At 34.1% G+C, this 24,302-nt stretch overlaps 1 protein-coding gene across 4 annotated transcripts in view; it reads left to right on the forward strand.

The window, feature by feature from the left end:
• The window catches only part of LOC124408282 (myc box-dependent-interacting protein 1), a 42,327-nt gene that overhangs the window by 10,505 nt on the left and 7,520 nt on the right, over nucleotides 1–24,302 (forward strand). The window lies entirely within an intron of this gene.

Here is a 24,302-nt window from a genome sequence, read left to right on the forward strand (position 1 = left end):
AAAATGTATATATATTTTCCGCAAATTTTTAAAAATCTTCAGGAATTTAGAGACCACAAATTTATTGTCTCTGTGTCACATTTTCTTGACTACAAAATTGTTTGAAAATTATCGGTATCCTTATTTTGATTGAATATAATTATTGCATATTATATATATGCGATTATTTTTGTACAATAAATTTGCCTAAAATTCGATATTGAATTTTGTCAAAACTTAATAACCCATAAATTTCTAATTCTTATTATTTATCCCCATAACCAGTTATTTGTGTCAACATCATTTACAAGTCTATCCTATACCTGTAATAAAGCTATTTAATCATTTGACGTGGAAGATAGAAAACGTAATATATATATATAGGTGGTGGCATTTCGAGTGGACGTCGTGACTTTGCGACGACGACCTCCTGCCCTGCTGACCCACTGTGTCAGAGGATGGAGTCGAGGCGTAGAAAAATGACCAAGAAAGGAATTGAAAAAAAAAAAGAAAAAGAAAAAGAATAAGGCAAAAGAAAACTCGATAATTCTTTTACCGAAAGTAGTGAGAAAGAATATCGATCAATATATATATATATATATATCAATTAGTACGACATATTTATTCTCATTATAAGATGTACTTATGTACGTTTGTATCAGTTTTAAGAAAGAAAGAAAGAAAAACGAAATAATTTTTTTTTTTTTTTTAATCAATAAAGTCAGGAAAGTGGAAAGATTTCGAGAAATTTTTGAATCTCGTGTCAGGAAATTTTTTCACAGCGTTGCAGTGAAAAGATAAAGAACAAATGATTTTTTTTTCCCCCGCACATTTTCGCTCGCATGACCGTTGCATAAATAAAAACAACAAATTAATATTAATATTAATATTAACAGCTCAAACTTTTGACAGAATTTTATTTTCGTCATCTTGAACTTTATATATATATATATATAAAATAATAACAACGTCGCGAAAATTTTTCAATTTTGCAATATCATTTGTCCGCACATTCTGTAATTTTTTTTGATCGCACATGACGATTTGGGAAGGAGTAAATCGTATAACGTTTTGTGGTGTGAGTGAATCGATAAGGAAACGTTACATAGGAAGTGAAACACCGCAAAAAAAAAAAAAAAAAAAAAATCAGCCGGTTTGTTAACCTCTTCCGACGTCCGTTTCTGCGGACGCGGAACGCGTCGCGTCGCGACGAATAACGCAAATTCTAGGTAGACGTACCCAGCGTCGTCGTACTATTATACGTGCGTAATTCCTGCTTCCCGCTTCCCAGCGGTCTAGCGGTCTAGCCAAAGACGGGAAAAGCATGAAATGGTGTCGCAAACTCGTATATACCAGGCGACCTAGTTGCTGCACCCTCATCGTCGTCGTCGACGTCTTTTGCCGCTGCAACGTTTGCCTTTTCTATTCTGAGCGAGTCTCCAGTTCCTAGACCGGGCCAGGGGTTCTCTCTAGTCTTCTAGGCCTAGAGCTGCTGCTGCTGCTGCTGTTGCTGCTGCTGTGATCTGCACTCTGTGCGAAACCATGCAATTCCCCGGGAAATAAATATGTTAGTTTTTTGAGGTTTTGAGAGCCCACTACAAAGGAGAGTTGAAAAAATTTTTTTTTAACCCTTTTCGGACCAAAACGCCACTTTCCATACACCGTTGTTTGGCGGCCTATAACTCATACTATTCGCGTCTGAAAAAAATCGGGAAGTACATATTTTTGTAGTTTGAAATGTGCCCTTTCGAATGGTGTATATTAAATTTTTCCAAAAAAATTTTTATTATGAAAAAAAGCCGTTTAACGCTAAAAAAACACCAATTTTTCGCACCTTTTTTTTTTCAAATCGAATTTTGAGCAGGTTCCTGGTCTGCAATGGTCCTGGAACCTCTCTAACCGGTGGAATAAATGTCTGAACTAAAATGAATGGGGGTTTCAAAGTCGATTTGAACCCTTATTGGGTTCAAAATGGCGCCTAGACCGTAAAATTTTCACGAACACGTTCATGAATTTTTTATGGAAAAATAATGCACTTTTTCGAAAGGTTGTTGAGAACAAAAAGTTCTTAAAATCACTCAAAAAATGCACCTGATTTTTTTCAAAATATTTTGAGCATTTTTTTCATTTTGAGAATGGTCAATTTTGCCAAAATTTAAAAAAATGCTCAAAAAATTCTGAAAAAATTAGAGTACATTTTTTAAGCGATTTCAAGAACTTTCTATTCGTGACAATTTTCCAAAAAAGTGCATTATTTTCAAGGAAAAAAATTCCAAAGCTCAAAGTGCTATCGTGTTGATATCGGTCGAATATATTCACACGTTTATCGTCTGTTCGCCGCAAACAAACTTTACGTTGCCCAACTATCACCAACGTGGAGGTCGACGAATGTTAATAGTCTTTTTTTTTTTTTACATTTTATTTTATTTTTTTTACAATTGTCTTTTTCATTTTTTTTACATTTTTCTTTTTCATTTTTGTTTACATTTTTCTTTTTTTACGCTTTTTAAAATATTGTATTTTTTTTTTTAGTCAAAACCAGAAACCATCTGCACTTTTTTTTCTATTTCCGAATATCACGATTATGTCTTTCTGCTTGTTTAGTGCAACTTTGAAAAACAGTGCACACAATAGTATTTATGGCAATCGGTGCAGAATCTAGAGGTCCTTTGACGACATCCTGTATACCCACATGCCGATCTTGTTTTTGATACGTAACTGTGGGATTTGAAATCGCGCAGCTTCGATTCTAGTAAATATTTTCGGCTTACTTCTTTACAAAGATCTTTTGTCGTAGTTTGCGCCTTATCGTCCTTGCTACAAGTATTCCAAATTACGACCGCGTTTACAATTGCTGATTCTATAATCCTCGTAAATATTTTATACGTCCATTTCTTCGAGTGTATACTCGAGCTGGCTTTTTTGCACCGAAAATCATGGAGATCGACCCCTCCCATGTTTTTATTGTATACAGAAAAGGCAAAAGGGAATCTTATTTCTGTTTTGTCGTGAGCAGTTCGCGAGTACCTTTTCATCGGTGTCATGGGCGTTACACCAGCCGCGGTGGACAAAATAGCGATCTCTTTTGAGTCGATGACGCTGATAAAATTCATTCCACTGTTGCGGTCGTGGCTTACTTTGAATGATCCTCGCGGAGCATTTTTTTCAAAGACATGTTTTTCTTTTACTCTATTTTTACGGACAGTTCCTGTGGATCGTAAGCCGCATTTGTTCAAGTGAATGACCAAATCTGGACTCGTGAAATAGTTATCGAAGTAGATATGATAATCAGATAATTTTCTCTTTGAAAGGCTGCTTAGAAGTGGATTGACCATTTGTAAGACAACTCTCGAGCCGAGTGGACACGTTGATAAATTTATGCCAACGCTTGTATCATTTTTACCACAATAAACATCCAAATTGAATAAAAATCCGTTTGCTCCGCACAAACCCCAGAGCTTTAATCCATATCGATCGGGTTTTGAAGGCAAATATTGCTTCAGGGAAGTGCGAACGAAAAATCGAACCATCATTTCGTCAACGGAGAGAGCGGTTGAAAAAAAACCAAATTGTTGAATGTTTTGTCTGAATAAACTTAACAGTTTACGAACTCTCCACGCCTTATCATCATCATTTTTGTCGGTAGATTTCGAGTATTTTATGTTACTTTTAATCGTACTGAACCTTTTGCGGCTCATTGCTGAAGAAACAACAGAGCACCCCACAAGAGGATCAGTTTCCCAATACTCCTTCTGATCACCTCGTTTGTTGAATGATGATAACAACAATATACCAACAAAAGTGTTGAGTTCCTCTATTGATAGTTTCAAGCCGTTTTCCTCACTAGCTTCAATGATGTAATTTTTTATTCCTGCAGAGAAGAACAATTCAAATAGTTCCACAGGCGACATTGAAGCTATTTTTCTTTTTGTCGCATCGGTCAACAATATTTGATCATTCACATTCCCTGAACAAACTTTTTCGCCATTACTCCATGAAAAGGTATGATCAGACTCCAGTTTTTTTTGAGTTTCTGTGTAGCTGTTGAAAACAGACCTATACGACACATTTGGAGCGGAAATTTCCCATTCAGAATTTTCATCATCTGACGGAGCTGAATCTCCATCGGAGCCAGAATAATCTGGATTGGGTACCATACACTTGTCACTTTGATCAGAATCTAGTTGCTCGTGCTGAGTCGATGTTGAGCGATTTTTTTTTGAAATTTCTGAGGCCTTTCGTTTCGGCATTTTTCGCGCCGTTTGGTCGGATACAAAGTTAAAAAAAGATTTTCCAAAATAATTTTGAAAATAGCAACTGTTAATAGTACTTCCGTCGAGTACTTGCGTGAGGTAGGAGGTGAGAAGACGTTCACCTATACTATGTACACGAGATCAGTTGCGCAATACGAACTTGAACGACGATAAACGTGTGAATATATTCGACCGATATCAACACGATAGCACTTTGAGCTTTGGAATTTTTTTCCTTGAAAATAATGCACTTTTTTGGAAAATTGTCACGAATAGAAAGTTCTTGAAATCGCTTAAAAATGGTACTCTAATTTTTTCAGAATTTTTTGAGCATTTTTTTAAATTTTGGCAAAATTGACCATTCTCAAAATGAAAAAAATGCTCAAAATATTTTGAAAAAAATCAGGTGCATTTTTTGAGTGATTTTAAGAACTTTTTGTTCTCAACAACCTTTCGAAAAAGTGCATTATTTTTCCATAAAAAATTCATGAACGTGTTCGTGAAAATTTTACGGTCTAGGCGCCATTTTGAACCCAATAAGGGTTCAAATCGACTTTGAAACCCCCATTCATTTTAGTTCAGACATTTATTCCACCGGTTAGAGAGGTTCCAGGACCATTGCAGACCAGGAACCTGCTCAAAATTCGATTTGAAAAAAAAAAAGGTGCGAAAAATTGGTGTTTTTTTAGCGTTAAACGGCTTTTTTTCATAATAAAAATTTTTTTGGAAAAATTTAATATACACCATTCGAAAGGGCACATTTCAAACTACAAAAATATGTACTTCCCGATTTTTTTCAGACGCGAATAGTATGAGTTATAGGCCGCCAAACAACGGTGTATGGAAAGTGGCGTTTTGGTCCGAAAAGGGTTAAGAGATCGCTCCGCATTTTTTAAAACGTCAGAAATCGTCAAAAATCGATTTCTTTTTTTCTTTACTTTTTTTTTCTATTTATTTTCTCGTTACGGTATAATTTTGTAGACAAAAAAAAAAAAAAAATTATTTTCCGAAAGTTTCAGTTCAGAATTTGAATTTTGTAAGGTCGCTCGTAATTTTTTTTCAATTTTTTTTGTGCATTTCTTTAGATCTTTTCGAGCGACCTTTCAATATTCATATTAAAATTTCATGAATTTTTTTTTTCTTCAATTTAGTAAGAAAGAATCGATAACAATACACCACTACATGAATTAAAAATCAAACAAAATACTGAAAATATAATTTTTTTAATTTAATTTTTTGACGATTTTTGACATTTTAAAAAATTCGGAGCGACCTGCTTAAAATTTTTTTTTTCAGCCGTTCTTTGAAGTGGGTTCTTAAAACATCAAAAACTAACATTTTCTCACACGAGACTCGAAAAAAAAAAAAAATAGTCGGTTTTTTCGCGTCACCCTAATATATATATATGGGGGCGACCTAGCGTACATCGCAGCCTTTGAACTCTCGGATTTGGCTCGAAATTTTTTATGCGATTCTTCTCACTTTGAAAAGCGCTAGTTTCTTTTCTTTCTTTTTTTTTTTCTTCTCTTCAAATTTTTTACCCACACGGTTCGAATTTTCTACTACAATTTTTTTCAAAACGATCTTGATTTAAAAATCTGAATAAATTCTGCGAAAATCATTTGTCGGTTAGCGAAATTTTCATGCTCAGAGGAAGCGGAAATAGGGAGTTTTTTCATTCTTCTTGTGCTTGTAAAAAAAAAAGAAATTTCCTACAGCAGAAATCCCTCTCCTTACCCTCTTTCTCTAAAGGGGGGAAAAAAAACACAAAAAACAAAACAAATGAAAAAAAGAATCCTCTTCATGATTTACACCTTAAATTCGCCCCGAACCGTCCTTGTCGTAGTATCTGCGGGACTTTCATGATAAGCAGGAACCTTGTTCACTTCCATTTGAATCCATCACCTGACCCATATCCATGCATTAAATTGCCATAATTTGCATACGTGTATAACGCATATTATATATATATATATATATATCAGCATTAGTCAGGCCTGATTATCTCTCAACACTTGAAATATGGTATATATATATAAGTATTATATTCGTAATACACGGATGCACATGTTCTACCTGTTCTCTCGCGTCAGAATTCCATTCCTCTGTAAGCGTAACACCTTAACTATGTAAGAATACCTGCATTATAGGTCTTAAAACACACGTCGGTGGTTGCAATAATAATAACAGCAACATCAACAACAACAACAATAATAATAATCGTATAAGAAACGTGTCTGTAGTCCGCGCAACAGTTTATCTCCGGTTGTCCGGTTTCGCTGACCATTAGTTTGATGCGATAGTTCCTGTCTCGGATATGCACTAGCATGTGATTATCTACAGTACAGTTATTAAATTCGCTCGTCAGCCTTTGAAACCCTTTTTTTTTTTTTCTTTCTTTCTTTCTTTTTCTCGATTTTGGAAAGTTTTTAACTAAAGGGCGAGTTTTTTTGTTTCTTCTTCTTTTTTTCCTCTCTTTAAATATCAATTTTCTACCGATCGATGTCAGTTCTTGACATGTTTTTTTTTTTTTTTTTTTTTTTTACTGCCCTGGATTAATTTTTCGTCTGGAAACTTGTTTAAAACTTTGCGGTTGGAAGAGAATTTTGTTTGAAAAAAAAAAAGAAATTATAATAAAAAAAAAAAAAACATTAAATTTTTAAAATTTGCCGCGCAAATTAGATGAACTCGTTATCCGACGGAAGAAGAATGAAAAACAAAAAAGAAGAAGAAGAAAAAAAATTACCCTCAATTTTTACTTTTGCAGAAAAGAAAAACCAGAATTGCCAGAATTTTCGGGTTTACCAAATCATATTATGTTAAGACTTAGAGAGTTGTATTTACACACTCCGATCCGCGGAAATTATTTATACGATGAAATCAATCGATGAATTGTTTCTATTATTATTCTTATTGTTGTTGTTGTTGTTATTGGAATTTTTATCATATATACTATTGTTTATGCAACGATAATGTTTTTGCCGTCTATATATTTGCGATTTATATTTGCAAATCGTTAAGTTTGGAAATCTCGCAGTTACAACAGCACGAAGTAATTTAACTTATTACGGGTATATAGATTTGCTTGTATGAAAGCGATTCACACAATCCGCCATCTTTGTGATAATATATATATATGTACATAATATGAAGGTGCGATTATTTAATAAAGTCATTGTACACTAGTTGACGGTAGCTGCTGTCTTGCTAATATTCTGATCTCTGTTACATGCGAGGTTATACGTATATTAGCGAGGAAATAAAACGAAAAAATTTCCGTCTCTATAGATATAGAAGATATTTGCGATAGGAAAATTTTATTTTATGTTTAATATATATTTTAGGTTATGTTGAGGCTGTCGGAGGCTTTTTTTTTTTTTTTTTACTTTTAAGTTTTGTTTATCCAACATTAATTAATTATCGAGTCGAGTCGAATCGTTCGAATTTTATTGGCCGACAGTTACTGTCTGATTGAGCAGCCGACGCAACACCAATTGCGACTGTCAGAAAATGTCCCTAGGAGCCCACAGCTAACGGCGGGTTTCTAGGGACTTTTTCTGACCGACAGCTAACCGTAGCTCCTAGGGACATTTTCTGAAAGTCGCGATTGGTGTTGCTCGTAGCTAACGGTGGGTTTCTAGGGACATTTTTTCTGAAAGACAGCTAAAAGGAACATTTTCTGACAGTCAAGATTGGTATTGCGTCGGCTGTTAAGTCAGGCGGCAACTGTCGGCCAATAAAATTCGAAGGACTTGACGCACGCGTATAAGGTGCGGACTTTCCTCATGAAAAGACGGTATATAGTCAGAAAATTAGTTTATGCAATCAGGATTCTGTGCAACTTGATGTAAAACATCATGTGTGTGTGTGTGTGTGTGTGTGTGTGTGTGTGTAATTTACCGATGCCTGCATAAAAAGCGTTGATGGCATAATACAGTTTCAGAAAAGCGTGTGTCTATGCAGTTCTAACCTGCTGGCGTAGTCTTTGAATAGGATAAAGAAAGAAAAAAAAAAAAAAAAACAACACACGTTCGCAAGTGTATCATCATCTAGATGTATAATTCATGTATGTATGTACATACATACATACATTGTTATAGAAGCTACGATAAAGTGCAGGAAGATAGGTGTGGCGTTCGCAAATGGTCCAGAAGTAGGATGGAAATAATTATATTCGGTGATGTACGTAACGTGTTGTGACGTGTGTGTGTGTGAGTGTGTGTAAATAAAGAATGATAGGTATATATATATATATATATGTGTGTGCTCGCACGACACGGGAAGAAAGAATTATTATACGTCTACCTAGATGTAACGCTGACGGTATATATACACACGTTGTTCTATAGGTAGGTATACGCTAATAAATAGATAATTACAACGACCTTCGTCGTCGACGACGCGACGCGACGACGGCGCGTTGACTCGCAACGTTTTGCAGTAGGTACAATTCGTCACGTGTGTGTTTCCATGTAGAAGAATGTGTTATATATTATAGTATACATAATATACATATATACAGTATATATTTATAATATTATATGTATATGTAATTACTGCGTTACATTTGTTGCTGAACACGTTGTATTTAACGTTTACGCAGTTTGTGTTATATTGTTGCTGGTAAATAATAAAAAAAACTTGAAAAAAAAAGAGAGAGAAAGAACGGAAGAAAACAATTTTTACCGAGACTGCAATGCTTCTTACGGATCGCATTTCATTCATCGTTGACTATTGCGTGGCACCACCCGGTTTATAAGATGCAGGATTATGTTGATTGTATGTTATATACGTATACATGATTTATTAAATTTTTCTCAATTTTTTGCTTGCTTGCTTGCTTGCTTTTCTTTCTTTCTTTCCATTTTAGTGTAATAAGTTTATAATAATGATAATAGCGAGAGCAAAAAAATTCCGAGGGGTTAATCACTGTTGTTTTAATCTGGTGTACACAGGTTATTGTTATATCTATGAATTCTTTAAATAATCTTTTGTATTATTTCTAATCTCGTGCAGACTCTGTTAACTAATTTGCAATCTCTATGTGATCTCTCAAGTAATCTCTGCAATCTTTGTTATCTGTGTACGCTTTCCGTAATCCCTGCATGTAATCTTTTTTGTCCTCCTTGTAATTTGTGTAATTTTTTTTTTTGTTACCCTTGCAATCTCTGTAACCGTTTGTAATACATATTTTCTAACGTTCCTATAAATCCGTTAATCTTTTGCAATCCTTAGAATTATTGTAATTTTTATTTTTTTTCTGCAATAGCTTGTAGTTTTTTTTTTTTTTTTTTTGTTTTTTTTTGGTAATCTTTGCAATTTTTTGTAATCCTCGAAGTCTCTGCAATCGTTTGTAAACCTTTTTTAAACCTACTGTGTTCTTTGTAACCTTTCTGTAATCCCTTTTTAAACATTTTAATCAATTTGTAATCGGTGTACACAATTTTTTGCATATTGATCGGCACCTCAAAAATTGCTGAAAAATACAAGAAAAATAAAGAAAGAAAGAAAGAAAAACACCGTTCCCCACTTACAAAAATACAAATTGATTCGAAAATAGAGAAAGTGAGAGGAAAAATTTGTGAAAAAATAGCAATCACGTTATTATTACTACCCAACATACGTATAACACATGTGAAGTTATAAGGATGGCATAAGAAGTTGTATTTAATTATATATTGGTTAAATCCAAGATTATGGTTTTAATTGAGTTTTAAAATCGCAAAAGAGTTGCCGGAGGCGTGAGAGGTCTCTTATATTCGAATTCCATGGTCACAAATAGCTTTATCAAAGCTCATTGTTTTACCTTCAGTTTAACCTGCACTTACTTGTGTGCAGAGTGAGGCAAATGAAATGCGTGTGGAAAGGAGTGGCTCGGCACTTGACTGAACACGCCACGTACATGCTCGTTTATACGTTATGTACTGTACCCTACAGTGCAAGAGAGAAAGACTCGTGATAGGGATTCCTCGCGATTCCGTTTAACGTTGATCGGTCTCTTTGCACACACAAGTGAATCCGTTTCTCGAGTTATGCAGCCTGCATATATTCTAGACGCTTGCTGTCACGACTTCCGGGTCTCAAGATGTGAAATTCGCGTTTATAGAGACAGAAGTAGATTGTTGAGGAATGTACGCAACATCTCTTGTTACAAGTTGAAAGAAAAATTAAATAAAATAAAAAAACATATTACAACGTTGGAAAGAATTTTTCGACTTTTTCTTTTATTGAAATGACGTGTGCAAAGTTTGGCATCAGTTTCTTAATTATCAATTTACAATGAGAGGATTTTGGTTTGGTTGGAATGTCGTGCAAGTAGTGTTGTCGCCAAAATGAGATTTCGGTGTTCTTCGTAATCGGAAACCAGATCAGCTGCCATTTCGTCAAAAAAAAAAAAGTTCGGCTCAAAATATGTGTTTCATCACCGCCGAGTAGCATCATACCGGATAGTTCGATCCATTCAGTGCAACTGTGAAAATTTGGCCAATTTCTGTGAGTGGTAACCAATCTGTAAAATTTTTTTCAAAATTTTGAAAAAGTAAAAAGATGCTTCACTTTTTGCCAAAATAAGGCGTTAACTGCCCAAGTTTCACTCTGATCGCTTGAGCGGTATAGGAATTTTGCATCCCTGCGTTTTCGAGGTGTACAACGGGTCTTTATAAGCACCTTAACGTAATTAAACATCGACATGAAAGTTATCGCCTTTCAATTTTTCAACGCTCTTAAAAGGAGTCGACTGTTCAAACTCAACGGGTACAAGTTCCATTTCATCATGTTTAACCAAACTTCCAGACAATCCTGACGATGATGACCGTCCAGGTTCAACTTCGCTACTTAATATATCACTATCTTCACTGAAGGAACGATAACGGCCACGTTACACTAGGTACATCCTCTCCTCAAACCACACATCTTAAATTACAGTGATATCGTTCGGTAAAAACGACGACGATACCGAAAAATATGTAATTACTCTTCAGTGTAGTTGAATTAAACGACAGTCTTCAGGCAGGTTGGTGACTCCTACATTCATGGACGGGACTTTAGCAGCTCCTATTGTTCCTTAGTTGAGCAAATAGATTGTGTGCGCCTGGTGCAGACTGCTGTGGACTTTAGGTTGTTCCGGCGATAAGGTGACGAGCTTATAGTGTCGAGACTGGGAGGCCTCGAGTTCGTCTCCTTTCTTCTACTCTTCATTCCTTTCAAGTTGTACGTACGTTGATCGTGGTGTGATGAGTAATGAGTATACATGGTGTGCCTAGAGGAGTGCAGCTTCTTTCTACAAAAAAGTTTCTCTCTCGCGCTCCGGACCGGAGTTAAGTAAGACGTGTACCAACGGCGCGAAAAATTCCCTAGATCGTTGGTGATTAATTGTTGCGACGTTGAATCTGCGTGGGGAAAAAATGAACGGGACTTTAAATAACTCACGTCACGTGACACTACACGTGATGGCATTACCGAGCAGGGTAGCCATTCGTCAGATAAATAATTCCCTAGCAATATAGGGATTTCTTTAGACAGTTGGCACGCATCTTACTTAAAGGCTTTAACCTCGAAGAAAGGAACGTGTCGTGGGAGTTCTAGGCACACCGTGTACGTTGACTGTGCTGCTGCTGCTGCTTCTGCTGCTGTAGTTCACCAACTGTCAGAGGAAGAGATAAAAAGGGACTGACTAAGTTCCCGAGGGTAGATTAACACTGCTACTATGCAGTTACTGACATGAGACGTTCATATATGTAACTCGCAATTTTGCGAAGTTCGTACAAACTAAGAATAATCTCTTTAATTATGCTTATTACGTTGCTTTTAATACTGCTATGCGATTAATCGATTAGTTGACAGCTTCGATTCATCCTATTTAAGATTAATCGTTTTTCAAATTAATCGATTAGTCGACGATTTCGATTCATATATATCGATTGACCCGTAGAATTATTATTAAGACGCAACTTCGATTGATCGAAAAAAATGGTTTATCGGAAATCTCGTTTAATCGATTAATCCAACCAACGATTAATCGACCGGTCATCGTCTGAATCGAAAGTTGGAAAACCTATCAAATAATAGATATGAATTGGGGTAAATTCGAAAAATAAATCTTTATGATTAGAACCTTAGAAATCATCTAACCTTGGTGTTTTTCATCCCGTCTTAATGTTTTTGGGATATTTTCACTTTCCAATTAACTTCAATATGAATACACTAATTTGATATTCTTTAATTATTTTAATTTTTTTTTTAATTACTTTTTTTTTTCTATCGTAACTGAAAAACATGTTTTTGAGTAGAAAGTGAAAATTAGTTTTGTACATGCAACTCTGTAAAATCTATAACATTTTACTACTCTTTTTGGATACAGTTGTTTGCAGTATATTTTCTTCTCACTTTTTGTGCAGCGATGATGTGATATTAGCGCGTTATTTAAACCTCAATAATGTATGCGTTAAACTAAACAGATTATTGTTACAATTATAATAAAATTCAGTATATATTTACAACTATAATCACACTGAATATAATTGTTGCATCGGAATTTTTTTTTGCAATTCCGATAATATTTAAACGAATGTAAAAGCTGGTTGGCGATGCCTTGAAAAATTAACACAGTCTCAAGAAGTGTCGCGAAGTTTTTTTTATCGTCACGTTTCATTATAAACTATCACAGTGGGAATTCTTTTCTCTCATTTTTCTTATTTTTTTTTTTTTTTTTTTTTTTTTGCTTGCTTTTGTTTCAAAAGCATTCGTAATTGTATAACGTGCTGCGTTCAAAAAAAAAAAAGAGTGCGAGAGAGAGAGAGAGAGAGAGAGAGAGAGAGAGAGAGAGAGAGAGAGAGAGAGAAAAAAAATGAAAGGAGAAAAAACAAAAAACAAAAACCAATTCCGAGACGTGAATTAAGTTTGAAAGAATAATCTTTCGATGAGAAAAATAAGGGTGGAACGCGTTTACATGGAGAAATAGATTAGTTACAAAGTTAAAACCGGCATTGAGAGCTTAAATTATCAAGGAGTGAATCAAGGATGAAAGAAAAGGTCAGCATTGCAGTTCTATACGCGACGAGAAGAGGAGAATAATTAGACTCGGTTAGACGCCATGCATACGTATAAATGTAGTACGCCTGCATGGGGAGGGTATAAAGAGGGAAAAAGAGGAAAAAATAGGAAAAAACAGGTGCCTTGAGACACGCACATCCATGAGATGTTGGCGATGCGTGGTGGGGAAAACGGGGTACAGAATAGCTGGCAATGAGTCGTAAATAGTCTCTCTTATATATATATATATATATATATATTTGTAACACCATCTGTGTGGACACTGGCTGTACTTTTCTCTTGTGTTATTTATACATGTGTGTAAACTAATTGAGATTATCGATGCGTGCGTTTTTGTCTTCTTGGTAAAATTGCAATTTTCATGCGAGAAAGGAGTTTTTTTTTTTTTTTTTTTTGATTTCTACTATTCTTTTTTCTTCAAATATATTGCGGATGCCTTCGTTTAACATCACTCGTGATTATTGGTTCGTTGAAAAATCGATATTATCTTTTTTTTTTTTTTCTTATTCTTTTTATTACCAGGAGGTCGTGAATTGAGTATTTATTTGTAAAATTTTTCTGAAAATTATTCAGAATCTTGTAGATTCGGTGGATTTTACACTGCGATGGTTTGTTTTATTTTCGACAATGTTATTATCGGTGACTAATTTGAAACTTTGAAATTTACTGGAACGATTTTTTTCACGTTGTATCTTGGTATGGTTGGATATAGAATTTTTCAATATCATGCCAATATCGATAACGGTCTAGAAATAAGATGACGTTAATTTTGAATTGATTAATTATTGTTAAAAAACAAAAAAACAAAAAAAAAAAAAACAAACCTGGTTTATCTGACGTAGAGTGAAAGCGAACGATTTTATTTGATTTTTAAGAAATTTTCAAAAGATCTGAAACGAGGCATCAATAGCTTAAGCTTCCGTTTATACGATTCTAGCATTTTCTATTTTTGTATTTTTTTTTTTAAAGAAATTCTCGTAGCTCACGAATATAATAACTCGACGAATTCTCAAGGTACGAATATGCATAGATTTTTGCCCCTGGATAGTGTTAGAACGAAAAAATCAAGAATCTATATATCTGCTCATTAGTAGAATCGATAACCACGAATTTATTTCTGACACGTACCATACCAGAAAACTTCTCCATGCTATAAAAAAAAAAAAGTAAAACAAAATAACAAATTAAAATGAATAATTTTTCATTCTTATTAAAATACTCGATTGATTAATAATTTTAAGAATCTCACCAGCATCCGGAAATAGTTCTTACAGTAAAAATTCGGGGAGTTTGTCTCGTAAAAATAAATATACACATATTTTGAAACTATGGTTTCGATTTATTTAATATGCAATTGTTTCTAATATCGATTTTTAATTAATGTTTTACTAATGTTTTTCAATTTATTTATTTATTTTTTCTTTCGTTCTTTACCATCCATTTTTTTTTTTTCTTCAATATTACAGTACAAATAATCAACACGCTTGTTGAAAAAAAAAAAGGTATCGCAGGTATAATGATCGTGAGGTATAATTACGGTTAATACGGTTATACGATCCTAAATCATGAAAGTAGGGCAACCTTTTACATCTCCAAGACAAACACCGCAGATATAACACAATTATCTTGAAATATTATAAGCATCAATCGCCCATCACGCAGAGTTTGCTGGTTAAATATTTGTTTCGTTCAATTCTGTTTTTTGGGCGGGGGGGGGGGGGGGGGGGGGGGGGATGACTCACATCGTATTAGAATTTAGAATAATAAAACACCGAGGTAACAAAATCTCTAATTTTTCGGTTCAATTATGGGGCGATCTCTCGGCTATTTATTTTGCACGTTCAACTTTTTTTTTTTTTTTTTTTTTTTTATGAACTTCACAATGAGAACGTTCTTGATATGTTCTAAGTGAAAAATAGAAGTTTTGAGAATTTTTTTGGAAATTTCCAGACCGTCTGAACAATCTTTTAGTTGACGAACAAAATTGAACGTGCTTTAAAAAAAAAAAAAAGATGAAAAAACGGCCCATCATGTTCCCGGTTTTGAAATGTTTGGAAAAGAAGACGGAGTTTTTTTTTTTTTTTTCGAATATTTTGAGTTTGAAAAAAAAAGATCCTTTTCAAAATCACTCTCAATTTTTTATAAATAATTAACCAGTTGAAAAAAAAAAAGTTAAATAATACGTGGTAATTTCAGAGTTGGGACCGAATTGGCGAAAATTTTTTTAAACAAATTCAAAATTGCCGCGAGTCGGACGTTAGTTTAGTTCATTATACGTAATTTTCCATATAACATATGGAAAATATTTATAGATTTTGCAAACAATGCAGAAATGTTTTGATAATCTGTTTACGAAAGATATTAAAAAAAAAAAAAAAATGGAATATAATATCACTTAAAAAATTCGATTGTGGACTGCGTTATCGTTTCGTCCTAAATTTGTTTGTAAAGTAGGATGACAGACGAAATACCTTGTAGACGCGCGTCATTGATCATATAGCATGTAGGTCATATACCCACGGACGGACAGTAACTTGCACACTCAAGTAGAGACGAGACTATATGTTTAAGTTACACCTGCAGGCGGTGATACCTGTACAATACAAGTAACAGAGGGAAGGAAGCCAGATTATAAGCTTTGGAGGTCGACAGTCCGTATATACCTACCTACTTATATAGGTTATACTGTCGTAGTCGTGTGTGGATACTTTGTAGGTACGTTAACCCTTCGAGTCACAGTGGGACGCTCAGCGTTCCAACTCGAAATTTTCAAAAAAGGATTTTTAAATTCTGATTTCAGATTTTTTATCAGCTAACCCCGAAAATCCCCGGGTAACAAGTTTCGGTCAGTATCATCGAGTTTTGATAATTTTTTTCAATTTCATATCCGCCATATTAGATCCGTCATCTTGGATTTAGTAATTATCAAATTCAAACTTCGGATTCGTCATCAGTGACCCCGAAAATTTCCGAGTAACAAGTTCCGGTCAGAATCATCGAATTTTGATAATTTTTTTCAATTTCATATCCGCCATATTAGATCCGTCATCTTGGATTTAGTAATTATCAAATTCAAACTTCGGATTCGTCATCAGTGACCCCGAAAATTTCCGAGTAACAAGTTCCGGTCAGAATCATCGAATTTTGATAATTTTTTTCAATTTCATATCCGCTATATTAGATCCGCCATCTTGGATTTAGTAATTATCAAATTCAAACTTCAGATTCGTGATCAGAGACCCCGAAAATTTCTGAGTAACAAGTTTCGGCCAGAATCATCGAATTTTCATAGTTTGTTCGACTTCACATCCGCCATATTAGATCTGCCATGTTGGATTTAGAGTCTGGTGATCAGTGACCTCGCAAATCCTCGAGTAACAAGTTTCAGCCCGAATCGTCAAATTTTGATTTTCAATTTCACGTCCACCATATTGGATCTGCCATGTTGGATATAGAAGTTATCAAATTTCGACTTTAAATTCGTGATCAGTGACCCCAAAAACCCCCAAGTAACAAATTTCGGCCAGAATCATCGAATTTTGATAGTTTGTTCGACTTCACATCCGCCATATTGGACCTGCCATTTTGGATTTAGAAGTTATGAAACTCCAACTTCAGAGTCGTGATGAGCGACCCCGAAAACCCCCGAGTACTTAACAACATTCCGGCCAAAATATTGACTTCAAAAATATTATTTAACTGAAAGGGTTTAATTAATATATACTAATGTAGTCTCAAGTGTAATTGATACTAGTGCATATTTAGTGTGTGTGTATGTGTGTATGTGTGGATTGCAAACCAGTCGAAAGGTGGGCGAGGAGCGCAGAGGTTGATGCCCGCGTTCATATGTACATATCTACATACCTCTAACTGTGCAATACACCTTGTATGTATATACCTATACACACTTTAAAACCTGTGTCTGTATCACATACATACATACATACATACATACATACATACATACATATATACATATATTACTTACCGTTTCGCGGTCGTCGCGATGCCGCCGGATCCGATTGATTCTGCAATTCAACCTTTTACTCTACACTCTAAAGCCAGTTATGCAGCAGCGTCCAATCCAGTCGTCAGCGAAAGTTCAGAAAAGTTTAGGAAAGCCGAGATAAATTTACTCCTCTCTTTACAAAAGCCGACGTACAAGTCATCTTTACCTTGTTTTTGTAGACACGGTGAAGTCATTTGTTTAGTGAATTTAAATAATAGGTTATATATGTATATATGGTGAAAGGAAATAGTTGGTTTTACTCGAAGAATAGGGTCAGTTGATTGTGAGACGGAATGATTTGGCGAAGCGATGATTTTGGTTATTCTCTTCTGCAAAGGGTCTGCAAGTCGAATAGTCGTTGTGTCAATATCGTTAGAAATGATTTCCTTATCTCCGAAAAGTTGAGAATTCTTTTTCCCGTGAAGGAAATCAGTAATGTTAAAATTGAATTGTGCACACTAGCAATCGTTGGTAATCGTGAGAAATTCTCTTTAGTACTACAGAAATATATTTTTAATCTTAAGAAATTTTATGAAATCTTGGGACATTTCGTGAGAAACTTTCGTGAAATTTTAAAAACAATGAGAAATCATTTAGTCAAAGTGACAATTTTCTCAAGTAATCTTTCTCGTCATCACTTTTGTAAAATTTAAGTAATCATGAAATGATTGTACATAATTATAGTTTACAATTGGATTAATAAATTTCATGGTCATTGTAACATTAATCCGTTAGACCAAGGAAATTTGAATTGTTCTTCTTTAGATGTATTATACAGTCGAAAAGAAATTTATTTTCTGTCCGAATGGTTTTATTCACTTTTTACAAATTGAAAAATGCGCTTTTTGAGAAGATTATTTTCATCTCACTATCATACAGTATAATTATTTTTACTCTTATATATATATATATATATATATATATACATAATTCTCTGATTTATCTTACGAAATTGGTTGAATGATTACAAGAGAATAGATAAAGAATTTTATCGTTGAAAATAAGAATAAAAAATTGCCGTTGCATTATATACGGCACAAATTAGCTGTTGCCAAAAAAAAAAAAAAAAAAATGAACTGAAAGAAAAATCTAACTATTTCTCATTAATAAGATAAGATTTCATCTGATGTCTAATTTTTTTTTTTTTACTAATTTTCACGAAGAAAGCGATTTCGTTGTTAAAGTCAAGTTGAAATGCGTCCTGGAAAATATCTATTTTCGTCTGAAAAACGGGAAAAGTCAGGGAATTTTCATACGTCATTGAGGTTACAATATTGGGATTATCAGTTTTCACTGCGTCATCTGGTGGAAACAAATCTAACTAATGCAATCAGGCTGACGTCTGACACTTGAGCGTTTTTTTTTCCGCCTGTGAATGGTCGAACAGGTATATTATTGATTACGCTTAATTAGTTTATTTAACATGAGCAACTTGAAAGCCCGCAATAATTACGATTTGCCGAGATTAAAATTGAAAACTTAGGTTATGTGGTAATAAAATGGCGCCAAGAATCAGGCTCTGACGTCACGAGGACATTTTCCAACAGACGTCCGGTAATATCGAGCATTAATCCTGCGATAAATCCTCGCGAATTTGCTATCAGTAGTAATTTTTTTTTTTTTGCTTTCTTTCTTTTTTATCGTCCGTTCGCCGTTCGCTGGCGAATATTCGGACACACGGGCGACTCGCCGCGGATTTTCGTTCACGAAAGTAGGCCGCAGAAGACACGGGAGATGGCATACAATAATAGCGGTGCAAGCAAGACCGACAGAGACGGGCAGCAGAAGTAGCAGTCCGAGAGAAGGCGGATCCTTTACGTCAGACGATTCTCTATTAATAAAACTACGCCGGTTCTCTTTTCTTTGGATTTTCACAAATATATACAGATTAACACATCCGTCCGAATTTTACCACCGCGCGGTGCTTATGCTTCTGCTATACCTACTACTCCGGTTGCTAAGGAAAAATTTTCGACGGTCGGATCTTCTCGATGTGTTCAATATAATTTATTAAATGAAAATTTTTATATATATATATATATAAAATTGTGTAACGAGGAGGGAAAAACTCGGTATTCTTCGTCCGAGCGTGAGTTCGCAATGAGAAAAATTATTAAGAGAGAAGAAAAAAAAAAAAAAAAAAAAAAACAACAAAAATTTTTAAACCGATATCCAAACGGAAAAACAAATAATTTCGTGGAGATTTTACACATTCTGTTGTTGCGATTATCTGGGAGAGTAATCGAAAAAGCAAAATGTTAGGTCCCGGAAAAAAAAAAAAAAAAAAAAAAAAAAAAAAAAATTATCGGCTGAGTGAGAGCCATTTTTCGTTTTTTGTGTTTCACATTTTTTTTTAGCGCCAAGTAGCTGAAAATCGGTTTCCTGAATGAAGTAAAATTTACCAAGGAGCGAGTATATGACCGCAGATTTGAGCTGCGCGCAAATACCTGCAGAAGTGTTTGTCAAAAATGTTTGAAAATTTTTCGAAAAAAAGTCCCAAACATTTTTCGAAATGGTCAAAAAAATATCTTCAACTCGTAGGAGTTGAAAAGTGGTCTTTTGAAACAACGCTTAAAACATGCTCGCGTTGTATAAACCAGTTTTTACTAAACGCGTGAAAATCTTGCATGATAATCTATTTTTTTTTTCTTTTTTGTTTTTCGTTTACACATGTAAATTAATTATTATTTATAATGAAGACAGATCGAATTGCTTGGAAAATATTTCTCACATCTTTGTTAGTCATAAAAAAAAAAAACAACGTGCGTTTTCAAATCCATTTTTTATACTCAAATTTCGATTGAATAAGATAAGAAGAAGAATGAAAGTAAAAAAAAAAAAAGAAAAAAGAAAAAAGAAATCCCCGCTAACATGCGATAAATAATTTTTCTTTATCTTCACGAATCGAATATATGTAAGAAGAGATGATTGTAACCGCCTATCGAAGTTTGGTTGCGCGCGGTTGGTATTCCGTACAAATTACGAGGAACGAGTAACGGTATCCAGACGTGTTATTGCGACAAGAGTATAGAATCCTCCGTTGAAAACTCCATTCTCGGCCAAAGACACACACGCACCGATCATACGTAACTCGTGCCTCGTATATACATATATATACATTCCAAGTCTCTCTCTCTCTCTGATTTTTCGTCTTCATCCCATTCAGCAGCCGCAGCGTCGTCAGGTCGGCATCGCATCGCCTTAATTTTCATCATTTTTCTGCTAGTTTTTTTTTTTCTCGCAATTAAAGTCACTCGCTAAAATTTTTTTTTCTCTATTGTTTTTTTTTTTTTTTTTTCACCTTCTTTTTCACGCGAGTAAGATTCGTTTTAAGACTTTTGAAAAAGACAGATTTCAATTCTCAAACCGATCACACGGTTTGTACTTTCTTATATATATATAGGTATATATGATGCGAGATTATTATTTTCGAAACAACGAAATTCTTCTGTTATTGATAATTTTCTCAATACCTATAATATAATTTCTCTTGGAATTCAGAGGGGAAAAAAATCTTCGTGAGCAGAGAGAGAGAGACGATTATCATGAAAATTAAATAAGAAGAATATTAAAATTTTTGTGAAGACAAAAGAGAGAGAGAGAGAGAAAAAAAAAGAAAACCTTTTCGTTTCAAATCAGTTTAAAATTATGAAAAATCTCATAAATTCTTTTGATTCCATTCTGCGACGAATCGTTTTATCCAGACCACTATTAACCACGATTCTAGCGATACCTTTTTTGTTTTTCTTCCTTTCTTTCTTCATCACGTCGAGATCTTAAAGTAGTCAGTTTCAGTAAAAAAAAAAAAAGAAAAAAAAAAGAAAGCAACACAGAAAACAAAACGAAATAACCTGAAGTGAAAAATCTATAATAATTTCAGTATCATGTACTCATTTGAAAATCACCGCATTTGTTTACAAATTAAATTAATTAAAAGAATAATTAATCAACGTCCGACTATAATTTCCTTAATAAAAGTATCGGTAAAAAATAATGCGACATTTATTTTCAATTATAATTTGAATCAAGTAAATTTCTACAAATACATGTCAAATTTTACGTCCGAGGAATGATCTCACAATTATTTTTATTTTATATATATATATATATTTTTTTTTGTTTTTTTTTTTTTGTTTTTAAACTGTTAATATCAATTTATCTTTAAATTTTCTTTCACCGTACGATTAACATCGTGCGATTATCAGGCTCTAACGGTATATATAATGAATATTCGCCCTTCTTCTTCTTTTTTTTCTTATTCTTCCTCTTCTTCTTCTTCTTTTTGCTCTTGTAAGATTTTCTAAGAGTTACGTTATACAGGCATTTAGGAAGAGCGGGCATACATAAAAGGCATTGCAGCATAAAAGGTGTGTCTCGGTGTTCCACGTCCTTGCACTTCTCCTCGTGAGTGCATCAACGCGAGTGAATTAATACCCTTGAATATATATATATATATATATGTGCGAAATGGGCGCGCAGGTAGAATCTGCACACATGCCGCACATGGTTCACTTGCTCGCGAATCCAGGAATAGAAATAATAAATACTTCGTATAGCCTGGACTCGAAACTCTGAATTCTTCCAACAGTTCGATCGTAAATTATCGCTGCAGGGACTAATCGTCTGTAAACAATTGTTAATAATCATTATTCTAAGCTCGAATTTGTTACGCGGTCGTAATCAAACTCAACGAGGTGATTTTTATTCGATTTTACATCCTTTTAAATTTATTTATTTATTCTTTTTTTCTCTCCCCTCAAAATCGTAAGCGAACGACGATTTTGGTCACATTATTGTTTTTTTTTATTTTCCTCTCTCTCTCTCCCTCTCTCTTTCTCTCTCACCGAGAGATAAAGGTAAACAAATTGTAACACAATTTTATCAAAATCAAATTGTCACACACACACATATATATATATATATATAACCGTAACTTTAAAAATAAATAATATAATTGATGGGAATTTTATTGTTGTGACAGGAATGTACTGCGGATGAGTTGAAAACAAAAAAAATATTCTTTGAAATTGAATACGTGCACTAATTTCTATGAGAATGTAGATTGTTTATTTATTTTTTAATAATGTTAAATATATCAGATCTCTATTTTTTTTTTTCCATTTTCTAACAAAACTCTCGTTTATCTCAAAATTGTTAATTATTATTTTTCTCATTGTTTTTTCTTCTTCTTCTTCTTTTTTTTCCGATGAAATCTTTTCATCCACTGCGAATTCCGATTTGCCTCGGATCCCCCTAGTTTTCGGAAAGATACTCGACTGGTTACCGTTTTTATTTAATCTCACTTGTTATAAAAACGATGAGGCTTCGATGTGCAGCCATAACGAGTATACACGTGTCTCCTCTAGATAAATTTATAGACAACCATTTAGCAGCGAGTGCCGCGGTCTATCAGGTCGTAAAACTTAAGTTGCATGGCATAAAAAAAAAAACGGTCTTAATAGATGGAGAAAAATACGGAATCTATGAATATTGATATATTTATAGGTGTATTAACGATGAAGCTTGGAGGACAGAAAGAACCGTTTTAAAAAATATACAGTAATTTTATCTGCGTCGATGATCAGCGGTGGAGATAGAAATGGAAAAACTTCTTTACTCTGCGATTGAAATGAATTTGAAGAATTTCGAGTGACGTAATAATTAAGCCATATATATGATATCGACGATTTGAGAAAATGTTTTATTTTAAATATAATTAAACGACTTTGGTACTTTTTTTTTTTTTTTTTAAACTGATGAAGAGTCGATTGAAAAAAATGTTATAAAATTTTTTTCGAAAATTCGTGAGAATTTGTGTGCTTGCAAGTAAAATGAGTTAAAGAAATGTTAGAATCGCATGAAAGAAAACCATCAGAGCTTGATTATTTTGAAGGTCTTGACGAGAGAAACTTTTTTTGAAAAACGTTGTTCGTTGATTGATTAATTGATTATAATAATTAATCGATAACAACGAAGTGGTGTGCGTAGAAAAAAAAAAAAAAAAAAAAAAAAAAAAAATTTATTCACAATATATTTAACTATTTGCATAGTATTTTCTGTCTATCGTTTTTTTCTCCGATTCTCCTTGGTCGGAAATTTATCTGCGTGCGCGAATCTATCGCGAAACGAATGAAATAAAATTTTGCTGCTTATGAGTCAGCGCGATTCTGGTTTTATTTAATCCACGTCCCACGTAACGTGAAATCAACTTAGAGGAAAAAGTAGAGGCATAAAATTTTCGACTCCTTTTATCGATTCGTCAGTGACAGTTGGGGTGGAAAAATTTTTCCCCCGTATAAAAGAAGCTTTCGAATGAAATAAGAAAGAAATCAAAAATAAGAAAAAAAAACAACCCGCACAACGAAGATTTGTACAGAGTTTTGTTTTTATACCAAATTTACGAAAAATTGTATTATTGAAAATAAATTGGCGAGGAGATTTTTTTTTTTTTTTTCTCCTTCTCTCTTTTCTTTGCTCTTTTTAAATTTTCAACTCTGCCTTTCTCTTTTCTTCGACATTTCCGGCTTCTTATCGCTGCTATCGAACGCAATGCAGATGGTGGAACACATGGAATTTGTGGATACAAGGCACTTGCAGCTATATAAATAGAGTAAATAATAATAAAAAAAAAAAACGAATAAATAAATAAATAAACAAAGTAATAATAAAAACACCTGACGCGGTGATCGAGGCTCACAGTCACTCGTCGCATTCGCGAATACATATCGCTTTCCTCTCGCCATATCTCCTGATATGGTGATACCGGAGAATCGCTTCTGAACAACTCGAAAAATCACGCACGCGCCTTTTTCTCTCGCCCACGAACTTTTGCCAATAGAGTCGCCCACTCGTTCCTCTTCGACCCAAAACCTGTCGTTAAACGAACGTCTTGTCTTTATTTACAAAATTTTTATTACGCTTTGGCCAGATTTTACTTTCCTCCTTGCGACGTTTTGATTAAGGAACGATTGGGGTTTCTCTTTCTATACAGATATCCAGAAAACTGTTAT

The sequence above is a fragment of the Diprion similis genome, chromosome 7, assembly GCF_021155765.1.
Source record: "Diprion similis isolate iyDipSimi1 chromosome 7, iyDipSimi1.1, whole genome shotgun sequence".
NCBI classification, from domain to species: domain Eukaryota; kingdom Metazoa; phylum Arthropoda; class Insecta; order Hymenoptera; family Diprionidae; genus Diprion; species Diprion similis.